We start from the raw sequence: 12,814 nt of genomic DNA on the forward strand, positions 1-12,814 counted from the left end.
GGCTCGGCGAATAGGTCACTAAAACACGCGGATCACCCCGCTGCTACTCGACGAGTAGGGCAACCAACTCGTCGAGTAGACCTTAAAACAAGAAAATTCTTATAAAATCGGTACCTAAGAATAGGGGCGTTACAATTCTCCCCCACTTGAACTAGACTTCGTCCTCGAAGTCTGCCACGGCGAACAGCTCCGGATAGTGCTCCCGCATCTCTGCCTCTGGCTCCCACGTCCACTCGGACCCCCTCTGATGCTCTCACTGTACCTTCACCAAAGGTATCTCCTTATTCCGTAAAACTTTCATCTTCCTCTCTAGTATGGCCACAGGCCTCTCCACATAATTCAGGCGCTCATCGACCTGATTATCGTCCAATGACACCACTGCCTCCTGATCCATAATGCACTTCCGCAATTGCGATACGTGGAAAGTGTTGTGGATCCGACTAAGCTCCTTTGGTAGCTCTATCCTGTAAGCCACCATGTCGACTCTGGCAATGATCCTGAATGGCCCGGTGTAACGGGGACCCAATTTCCCCCTCCTCCTGAAGCGAATCACACCCTTCCAGGGTGAGACCTTCAGGAGTACCATATCACCCACCTGAAATTCTAACTCAGATCGTCGTCTGTCGGCGTAACTTTTCTGAATAGTCTACAAGACTACTTCCGTCCGCCCCATCACCCTGTGTCCGACCTCACCCCAACAAACCGGGGTGCGACATCTCCGCCCATACAACAGCTCGAAAGGCGGGGCACCAATGCTGAAATGATAGCTGTTGTTGTAGGCGAACTCTGCAAGCGGTAGGTGGGAATCCCAACTCCCACCGAAGTCAATGACACACGCCCTCAACATATCCTTGAGGGTCTGAATGGTCCGCTCGCTCTGACCGTCAGTCTGCGGATGGAATGTTGTGCTAAAGTGCAACCGCGTGCCTAGTTCCTCGTGGAACTTCTGCCAGAAACGGGAGGTAAACCTAACATCTTGGTCGGAGACAATGGAGACCGGAACCCCATGGCGAGACACGATCTCGCGGACGTACATGTCGGCCAACCTCTCGGCCGACGAACTCTCCCGAATCGCCAAGAAATGGGCACTCTTGGTCAATCGATCTACGATGACCCATATAGCATCAAATCCCTTCGTCGTCCTCGGCAACTTGGTAATGAAGTCCATCGTGATGTGTTCCCATTTCCACATGCGAATCTCCAGGGGCTGCAGCTTGCCATACGGCCTCTGATGCTCGGCCTTTACCATCCTATAGGTCAAGCACCTCTCGACGTACCAAGCGATTTCTTGCATCATGCACGGCCACCAGTAGCTCAAACTCAAATCCCGGTACATCTTGGTGGCCCCGGGTGAATAGAGAAGTGAGACTTATAAGCCTCCTCCATGACTGTTTGTCTGACCCCACCAGACATCGGAACTCATACCCGACCGCACCGGGTCAATAATCCTCGGCTATCCTGCACAAACCGGGTGTTCTCACCCTTGATCCTCTCCAACTTCCAGTTCTCCGGTCGCATGCCCTCAACCTGGGCATCTCTGATCAAACTCACAAGCGGAGAATCCACCGCTATCCTCATACATAACGCCGAGGTGGAAGACCTAGCTGACTTGCGGCTCAAAGCGTCCGCAACCACATTCGCTTTACCGTGGTGGTAAAGGAACTCGCAGTCGTAGTCTTTGACTACATTCAGCCACCTGCGCTGCCTCATGTTCAGGTTTGGCTGATCCATGATGTGTCTCCAACTCTTGTGATCCGTATATATGGTACAAATAACTCCATATTGGTAATATCTTCATATCTTGAGAGCGAACACCACCGCTCCCAGCTCCAGATCATGAGTAGGATATCTCGTCTCATGCGGCTTTAGCTGTCGCGACGCGTAGGCGATCACCCAACCTCTCTGCATAAGGACGGCCCCCAAACATGTGATGGATGCATCACAGAATACCACAAAATCCTCAACTCCCTCCGGGAGTGTCAAGACTGGAGCCTCGCATAAGTGCTGACGGAGGGTCTCAAACGCCCTCTGCTGCTCAGGGCCCCACCGGAAATCCACCCCCTTCCTCTTCAGACGAGTGAGGGGTACCACAATCTTGGAGAAATCTCGAATAAATCTCCGGTAATACCCGGCTAAACCCAGAAAACTCCTGATATCCGAGGGAGATCTCGGCACCTCCCACTGCATGACTGCCTTGATCTTGGCCGGGTCGACCAAAATCCCCTCCTGATTAACGAGATGTCCCAGAAACTGGACCTCTCGTAACCAAAACTCGCACTTCGAGAACTTAACATACAGCCGTTCTCGTCTCAGAACTTCCAACAACTCCCTGAGGTGCTCCTCATGCTGCTCACGGGTCTTGGAATACACCAAGATATCATCTATGAACACAATGACCGAGCGATCAAGCATCTGCAGACCCGATTCATCAGGTCCATGAATACGGCTGGCATGTTGGTGAGCCCAAATGGCATCACCACGAACTCGTAATGACCATAACGAGTCTGAAACGCGGTCTTCTCCACGTCCTCCTCTCTGACCCGTACCTGATGATACCCCGACCTTAAATCAATCTTGGAGAACCAAGATGCACCCTGCAACTGATCGAAAAGATCATCTATCCTCGGGAGTGGATAACGGTTCTTCACCGTCAACTTGTTCAACTTTCTATAATCAATGCACATCCGGTGCGAACCGTCCTTTTTCCTGACGAAAAGGATCGGTGCTCCCCATGGAGAACTGCTAGGTCGAATGAACTGCTTGCCCAGCTGTTCCTGCAGCTGTGAAGATAGCTCCTGCATCTCGGGTGGTGCCAATCGGTACGGCGCCTTGGCGATAGGGGCCGCACCAGGCACCAGGTCGATCCGAAACTGGACCTGCCTCTCCGGAGGTATCCCTGGCAACTCCTCCGGAAACACGTCAGCAAACTCTCTAACCACTGGAACCTGCAAAACTGGAGTCTGATCCCTGACTCGCGTATCCACCACATGCGCTAGATAACCCGCACACCCGTGCTGAATGTACTGTCGAGCCCTGGCGGCTGAACAAAACTGTGATCCCACCCTGGTGCCTTCGCCATATACAATCAGTTCTCCCCCACTTGGGGTTCGAACTACTACCCGCTGACCCTTGCAATCAATCAGGACACCGAATCGACTAAGCCAATCCATTCCCACAATCATGCATACATCCCTCATGGGAATCAGAATCAAGTCTATCGGGAAGGACACCCTGAAGATCTCTAACTCACATCCTCGGTAGACCAAAGAAGTAGAAATCCCGTGTTCGTTGGCGATAGAGACTCGTAGCAGACACTCTAGCTCGCCTATTGGCATACTAAACTCCCTACTATACGTCTGTGATACAAATGACCGACTCGCCCCAGAATCAAATAAAACCAATGCAGGCAAGGAGTTCACTAAAAACGTACCTAATCATAGGTACAACAGATAAGTATAACACAAATAATAAATGAGGTAACGAATAGAAACATACCAGCAACCACATCTGGCGCCGCCTTGGCCTCCTCGCCCGTAAGCTGAAAGGCACGTCCCTAAGCCTTCGGAGGCTCCGCCCTAACTGGCCTCCTATCTGTAATCCTCAATGTAGCCGGTGCCGGAGCCTGCGCCGGCTGGCCGCGAGCTGTGGACACTTGGTCTTCACGTGACCAACCTGATGACAATGATAACATATCCTCATATCCGAGGCAGGGGCGGACTGACGATAGTCCCTAGCAAAATGCCCCTCCATGCCACACCTGTGGCACCTACTACTAGCTCGACAAGCCCCAGTATGACCTTTGCCGCACTTTCCACAAGTGCGGCTCTGCTGACCCCCGGTCCTAGAATCAACGGTCTTAGACCGATTCGGCGCCGGTTGCGACTGTGTCGGGGTCGGCCGCTGCTCCCTCAACTGCAGCTCAATCTCCAACTCACGCCGCCTAACGGCCTCCTGTAACTCCAGTAGAGTATCACATCGCTGTGTGGCAACAAAGTATCGAATGTCAGTCTTGAGCATTGTAACATCCCCTAATTTCTCGGCCAGAAAATACCGATTTAATTTATGCTTTTTAAAATAAAATCAGAGAAATCCTTTTAAAAGATGTTGCAGAATTGGTCCCCAAAACAAAACATGATAAAAATTTATCAAAACCTTTCTTTAAGAAAGTATATATTTTCCTTTTATATCAAAACCTCGGGATGTCATGTTCCGATACAAATCAAAAGCATAAACAAGACATTATAAGCCTTACAACAGTTATTTACAACTACTGGCCTATAATCCAAAAATCTCTCATCATCCTTCGACTATGCTCGGGGTCCACTACCCGTAATATGAAAAAGCTGAGTGGGTCAGGCTTGGGAGCCTGGTGAGCATGTAGGGTTTTCAACCCACAATAATAATAAACTTATTAAGTTCACCAATCAACAATAACCCTGATTACCCATTCCCACTATCCACACTTTACGTCCCTAAATACCTATCACAAGGGACCTAGCCTAAGGAATATCATCGGGATGGACACTACTGCTAAGGGGACTCCTCATCCATACATGTCCTAAAGGAAACCATGAGGGGGATGGAGTACGCCAATGAACATTTAGTTCACCAACACCTACAAGTTGCGAACTTGCTAGTGTTCCACTGGACTGTGTATCGAGGCCTCTCACCATTTTAACACACATCGACAATTTCGTCTACCCATGTTTTACCCAACATATTTGTAGATAAAATACATATACAATTTAAAACTTGTATAAAACATCTATTCAACAGTCACCTCAAATAAACAATTAATATAATTACACATAACACGTATTTTAAGGTAAATACTTCATATCTATGTGTAAGGTGAAAGTGACTATACACTCACATGATTTAATGATAATCGGGCACCACTTTGTTTCCTAAAACGATCGTTTCTAATAAAACCGAGAGTTTTATTGAGAAACCGGGCTCTGCGACGGTCGGGCTTCAAAACCGAAAAGATAAATTTCTCGGGCTTCTCGGGCACTTCGGGACGTGTTTCGGGTGTTTGGTATAATACCGGGGCTTTGGGGGAAGTTGGAATGAAAGAAATATTGTTTACGGAGTGAAAAGTGGAATTTTTCAAAGTACCACCGGAGGTCTCGCACCCTTCTATTTATAGGGGCGAGGCTTCTGATCGGAGGGCTGAGAGGACTCCACGCGGCAGCAGATCTGAAGAAAAGGCACATGGCTCGCACGTGCAAGGGTCCAGCTGCTGGCCTCTGATTGGATCGAGGTCTAGGTCCGAGGTTCGGATCCGAAGTAAGAGGGAAGGGGGACAGGTGGTGCGAAGGTCGGACACGCGGCAGGGGGAGCGAGGCTCGGACAAAGCTGCACACGTGTCACTCCTCGGATACGCCACGTCTTCAGATGACTCAGCAATATCGGACACATGGCGCGCATAGAGCGAAGGTGACGTGGCCGAAGCATGACTATGCGAATTTTCTCGATTTTTGTGCAAAAACTTCTAAAATCCATAACTTTCGCATACGAGCTCCGTTTTTGATGTTCTTTATATGCACGCGTAGGTAAAGTTACGTTCTACAACTTTCGTTTAGACTTCGTTGGCTAATTTTGACTTTAATTTTTATATTATTATTTTTAACAGACCGGGACAGGAAATCCGTTAAAAATTCATAACTTCTTCATCCGACGTCCGTTTTCGTCTGTCTTTTTACCGTTGTACTACTATTTACGAGACCTTCGATTCTCGTTTAGGTTGTGTCGGCTAAAAAACACTCGATCCAAAATTCGAGTTTTTAGCTGTCTACTGAAAAGCTGAAACTTAGAAAAATCATAACTTCCTCATACAAAGTCAGATTTGGGCGTTCTTTTTATGCATACTCCTGGTTTAACGAACACTACGACTTTCGTTTAGATCACTAAGGCTAAAAAGTAGTTTATCAAAAACTCACTTTTTACATCATTCGGCACCGTGCCGGTTTTGTCGCGAAACTTCGACAGGTCATAACTTCTTCGTTTTAACTCGGATTTCGGTATTCTTTATATATCCGTAATCCTTGTCACGACCACTACAACTTTCTTAATAGATATCGGCTTTATATAATATTTATTTTTGACGCTCATTTTTATTCTTAATTAATTAAATCCTAATAATTAAGCATAAAACACATAATATTCACATAATTCCTTTTCATTTCTTCAAAATGAGTTACAAAGGTTAACCTAGACTATTATGTAAATATTAATGCCTAGCCTAGAAACACGAGCGTTACAATTCTTTCCTCCTTAGGATGATTCCGTCCCCGGAATCACACATCAACAAACAACTGCGGGTAGCGACTCATCATGTCTCTCCGTTTCTCAGGTGAGATTTGGCCCATTCATATGTTTCCAACGCACAAGCACTAAATCAACCATCTTGCGTCGCAACTTCTTAGTCTTACGGTCAACGATTGCCTCAGGTTCTTCAATTAACCTCTTGTTTTCATCCAACCTTAATTCAGAAATGGGAATTATGTCGGGCACATCTCCCGTGAACTTTCTTAAATAACACACATGAAAGGTGTTATGAATACCCTCTAGTTCTTCTGGTAATTCTAGCTTGTAAGCTTGATTCCCAATCCTCTGAAGAACTTTAAATGGTCTAATAAACATTGGACTCAATTTTCCCCTTTTACCAAATCTTATAAGTCCCTTCCACGGCAAGACTTTAAGTAAAACCGAATCTCCGACTTCGAATGATATCGGTTGTCTTTTCTTGTCAGCATAGCTCTTTTGTCGATCTTTAGCTGCTAACATCCTTTCCCTAATCACTTTCAACTTTTCAGCAGTCCGATGGACTATTTCAGGTCCCATAAACTGCTTTTCCCCAGCTTCCAGCCAACATGACGGCGTTCGACACTTTTCTCCATACAAAGCGTGATAAGGTGCCATCTTGATGCTTGAGTGGAAACTATTATTATAGGAAAATTCTACTAGAGGTAAATGTTCATCCCAGTTACCTTGGAATTCCAGGGTACATGCTCTCAGCATATCCTCCAACGTTTGAATTGTTCTTTCGCTCTGACCATCAGTTTGCGGATGGTAAGCTGTACTCAAACACAACTTGGTACCCAATTCCTCTTGTAGACTCCTCCAAAACCTTGAGCTAAACGACTGTCACGATCTGATACAATCGTTAACGGAACACCGTGAAGCCTCACAATTTCCTTCACGTAAGAATTCGCAAGTTTATCCATAGACCATTTCTCGTTGGCTGCTATGAAATGCACACTCTTAGTGAAACGATCAACGACCACCCAAATCATGTCGTGGCCGTTCCTTGTTCTGGGCAGTTTAGTCACAAAATCCATGGTGATGTCTTCCCATTTACCCATGGGTACAGGTAAAGGTTCTAAACTCCCATACGGTTTCTGATGTTGTGCCTTAACTCTAGCACATGTTACACACTCGGCCACATACTTAGCAACATCGAGCTTCATCGTCTGCCACCAGTAATAGGGTTTTAGATCCTTATACATTTTTGTACTGCCGGGATGAATCGAGTACATGGTCTTGTGAGCTTCTTCCATCAGAAGATCTCTTACTCCTCCTGTCTTAGGTACCCAAATCCTATCTTTGAATACCTTCAGTCCTTGACCGTTTGTATCAAGCACTAACATTTTGCCCAAACGTTCTTCCTTTCGGTCATTTTTCTCTAACGCTTCCTCTTGAGCTTTCAATTCTCAACGCTCTTGGCCTTTACTTTTCAAGATTTACCTTCCGACTGAGAGCATCAACAACAACATTTGCTTTACCAGGGTGGTAAAGTATCTCACAGTCGTAGTCATTGAGTAACTCTAGCCAGTGCCGTTGCCTCATGTTCAATTCCTTCTGATTAAAGAGATATTTAAGACTCTTATGATCAGTGAAAAGTTTGCATTTAGTACCATAAAGATAGTGCCTCCATATCTTTAAGGCTTATACTACCGCTGCCAACTCCAGATCATGAGTGGGGTAGTTCTTTTCATGCTCTTTCAATTGCCTCGATGCTTACACTATCAATTTATCCCTGTGGGTCAGAACACAACCTAACCCAACTCCAGAGGCATCACTATAAACTGCGAAGTCGTCAACTCCTTCAGTTAACGAAAGAATCGGTGCTTCACACAATTTATTCTTTAACTTTTCAAAGGCTTCCTTATGCTTCTCATTCCAAGCATAAGTAGCTCTTTTGTGGGTCAAAGTTGTTAATGGAGTCGCGATCGAAGAAAAGCCTTGGATAAATCTTCGATAATATCCGGCTAATCCTAAAAAGCTTCGGATCTCCGTAGGACTTTTTGGTTGTTCCCACTTCATCACAGCTTCAATCTTTGCTAGGTCAACCATTATTCCTTCTTGGTTAACCACATGACCTAAAAATTGGACTTCTTGAATCCAAAAATCAGATTTGGAGAACTTTGCATACAACTTCTCCTTTTTCAAAACTTCTAGCACTTCACGCAGATGCTTGTCATGATCCTGCTTGCTTTTTGAATAAATCAAGATATCATCTATGAATACTATCACAGATTTATCAAGGTATGGTTTACAAACCCTGTTCATCAAATCCATGAAAGCTGCTGGAGCATTGGTTTGTCCGAATGACATAACCAAAAATTCATAGTGTGCATATCTTGTTCTGAACGCAGTCTTTTCGATATCCTGCTCTCTCACCTTTAGTTGATGATATCCTGACCTAAGATCGATCTTCAAGAAATAGCTCGAACCTTGCAACTGATCGAACAGGTCATCAATCATCGGCAACGGGTACTTGTTCTTTATTGTAGCTTTATTCAGCTCTCTGTAATCGATGCACATTCTCATGCTCCCGTCCTTTTTCTTTACAAATAACACCGGGGCTTCCCATGGTGATGAACTAGGTCAAATAAAACCTTTGTCCGATAACTCCTGAAGTTGTGTCATAAGTTCTTTCATCTCTGTTGGTGCTAATCGATACAGTGCTTTTGCTATTGGCGTCGTTCCTGGTAACAAGTCGATACAAAATTCTACTTGTCGATCAGGGGGCAATCCGGGAAGATCTTCGGGAAAGACTTCCGGATAGTCACACACCACCGGAATATTCTGCACCTCCTTCTTTTCCTTCTTAACATCGATCACGAATGCTAGATATGATGTACATCCCTTGACCAAACACTTTCTGGCTTTCATTAGGGAAATGATTCCAGAGTTTACTCTGCATTTGTCTCCATACACCATAAACGACTCTTTCCCTGGCAGGTTTACTTTTACTATCTTCTTCCTACACAATATTTCGGCATCATTGGAGCTAAGCCAATCCATTCCTAGAACTATGTCGAAACCATTTAACTCGATAGGTAATAATTCCTCGTGGAACTTATTCCCATTCAAGTCAATGAGGATGTTTTTCATACGATGGCTAACAGGTACAAACTTGCCACTAGCAATCTCGACTATTATAGCATTAACTAGGCTATTTACAGGCAAAGCTAGTTTTCTACCAAATTCATGCGAAATAAAGGAGTAATTGGCTCAAGAATCAAACAAAATTTGGGCAGGCAATTCGTTTACGAGAAAGGTACCTGAAGCGACATCGGCTTCTTCTTTTGCAGCTTCAAGTGTCATCTGAAAGGCTCTCGCCTTCGGCTTTGGTGGAAGATTGGGCTTTGCTGCGTCCTTCTTCTTCGGGCAATCCTTAAAAATATGCCCTTCTTCATTGCACCCAAAACAGACGTTCTTATTGAAGGTGCATCCATTGGCATAATGCCCTGGCTTTCCACATTTGTAACAAGTAACTTCCACGCTGCATTTCCCAGCATGTTTCTTCTTACACTTGTCACACCACTTGGCTTCGGCTCCTCCTCCGAATTTCCTCGAACCAGTCTTCGAGAACTTGTTCTTTTTATTGGAACCTGAAGTTCCTTCAAACTTTCTCTTTTTGCCAACTTCAACCTTGCTAGCGGCTCTCCCCTTAATCATATCTTCAACAGACTTGGCAGCCCATACAGCTGCCTTCAATGTAAGTGCCTGACGTACTGGCACCGCGTACTCCCATGGAAGTCCCTTTGCGTATCTGTCAATTTTTGTCAGCTCATCTGGGACAATACGCAAAGCAAACTCCATTTTGTCTGTGAAGCTATTTGTGTATTCATCAACGGTCATACTCCCCTTCTTCAATGTTAGAAATTGGTTTTCTAACTCAAGCACATTTTGGGCCGAGCAATACTTGCGCTTGAAGTGCACCAAGAACTCTGCCCAAGTCAGTTGTTGTGGCTCATTAGGGCTTAGGGTTTTCCCCAGAGTGTTCCACCAACGAGCAGCACTACCCCTGAACTGAAGCACTGCAAATGTGGTTTGTAACTTGCCTTGGCAACCACATGTCATGAAAGCCAATTCCATTTCCGAGATCCAATCCATTACTCCGACGGGATCTTCTTTTCCAGTGAAGATCGATGGCTTGCAATTCATAAAGTCCTTATACTTGCACCCATTTCTCTCCACTCTATCCTCGTGGTTATTTCTCCCAACCACAAGCGGTTCACTATGACCAACAGATCTACTGTTGTTTCCTTCTTCAGATCGATCGTCATTTAATTCACGTTGTTCAACAGGAACTGAAGGTTCATCCCTGTTGTTCAGCAACATTTGCCTCAATTCCTCCCTTTGTTCAGCTATCACGGTCTGAATCATGGCTCGTACTCCAGCCATGGTGATAGGTTCTGGTGCAGCTCCTGCTATAGGCACCTGTTCCACCACTTGGGGTTGAGGTTGTTGGTTTCTATTTGCATTTCCCGCTCCACTTTGGGTTCTTGCCATTAAAATCTATACACCGAATAAGGCGAATTTAGCTCTTTATCCTTGATAGATATTTCAATTCCCTTATCACTCCGAAACGTTTACATGTTAGTTCTAATATCGTAATCGTACGCTTAGAATCCTACACACATAAGGTTTCCAGATCCGGTCGGCAACAGACCATAGATCCGAACAAATAATGGCATATATGGCAAACATATAGCATTTAGCACATAAAAGCATTTTAGGCACCTTTCCTAAAATAAACTAGTGCTCGTGTCTAAAATATGGTAGACACTCATCTCACAATCATCACTTAGCATTCTAAGTTTAAGTCTAGAAATCTTACAATTTCTTAGTTCGCTTAAACTAATGCTCTTATACCAACTGTGACATCCCCTAATTTCTCGGCCAGAAAAGACCGATTTAATTTATGCTTTTTAAAATAAAATCAGAGAAATCTTTTCAAAAGATGTTGCGGAATAGGTCCCCAATATAAAACATGATAATGTTTATCAAAACCCTAATTTAAGAAGGTATATATTTCCCATATATATATCAAAACCTCGGGATGTCATGTTCCGATACAGATCAAAAGCATAAACAAGACATTATAAGCCTTTCAACAGTTATTTACAACTACTGGCTTATAATCCAAAAATCTCTCATCATCCTCCGACTATGCTCGGGGTCCACTACCTGTAATATGAAAAAGCTGAGTGGGTCAGGCTTGGTTGCCTGGTGAGCATGTAGGGTTTTCAACCCACAATAATAATAAACTTATTAAGTTCACCAATCAACAATAACCCTGATTATCCATTCCCGTTATCCTCACTTTACGTCCCTAAACACCTATCACAAGGGACCTAGACTAAGGAATATCATCGGGATGGACACTACTGCTAAGGGGACTCCTCAGCCATACATGTCCTAGAGGCAACCATGAGGGGGATGGAGTACGCCAATGAACATTTAGTTCACCAACACCTACAAGTTGCAAACTTGCTAGTGTTCCACTGGACTGTCTTGAAAGGTCCGTGGTCGTCATCTATACTCCGCTAGACGACTACAACAACAACAACAACAACAACAACATCGAGGCCTCTCACCATTTTAACGCACATCGACTATTTCATCTACCCATGTTTTACCCAATATATTTGTAGATAAAATACATATACAGTTTAAAACTTGTATAAAACATCTATTCAACAGTCACCTCAAATAAACAATTAATATAATTACACATAGAACGTATTTTAGGGTAAATACTTTATATCTATGTGTAAGGTGAAAGTAACTACACACTCACATGATTTAATGATAATCGGGCAGCACTTCATTTCCTAAAACGATCGTTTCTAATAAAACCGGGAGTTTTATTGAGAAACTGGGCTCTGCGAGGGTCGGGCTTCAAAACCGAAAAGATAAATTTCTCGGGCTTCTCGGGCACTTCGGGACGTGTTTCGGGTGTTTGGTATAATACCGGGGCTTTGGGTGATGTTGGAATGAAAGAAATATTGTTTAAGGGGTGAAAAGTGGCAAATTTTTCAAAGTACCACCGGAGGTCTCGCACCCTTCTATTTATAGGGGCGAGGCTTCTGATCGGAGGGCTGAGAGGACTCCACGCGGCAGCAGATCTGAAGAAAAGGCACATGGCTCGCACGTGCAAGGGTCCAGCTGCTGGCCTCTGATTGGATCGAGGTCTAGGTCCGAGGTTCGGATCCGAAGTAAGAGGGAAGGGGGACAGGTGGTGCGAAGGTCGGACACGCGGCAGGGGGAGCGAGGCTCGGACAAAGCTGCACACGTGTCACTCCTCGGATACGCCACGTCTTCAGATGACTCAGCAATATCGGACACATGGCGCGCATAGAGCGAAGGTGACGTGGCCGAAGCATGACTATGCGAATTTTCTCGATTTTTGTGCAAAAACTTCTAAAATCCATAACTTTCGCATACGAGCTCCGTTTTTGATGTTCTTTATATCCACGCGTAGGTAAAGTTACGTTCTACAACTTTCGTTTAGACT

The sequence above is a fragment of the Lactuca virosa genome, chromosome 3, assembly GCF_052849685.1.
Source record: "Lactuca virosa cultivar CGN04683 chromosome 3, Lactuca_virosa_CGN04683_v6, whole genome shotgun sequence".
Taxonomy (NCBI): Eukaryota; Viridiplantae; Streptophyta; class Magnoliopsida; order Asterales; family Asteraceae; genus Lactuca; species Lactuca virosa.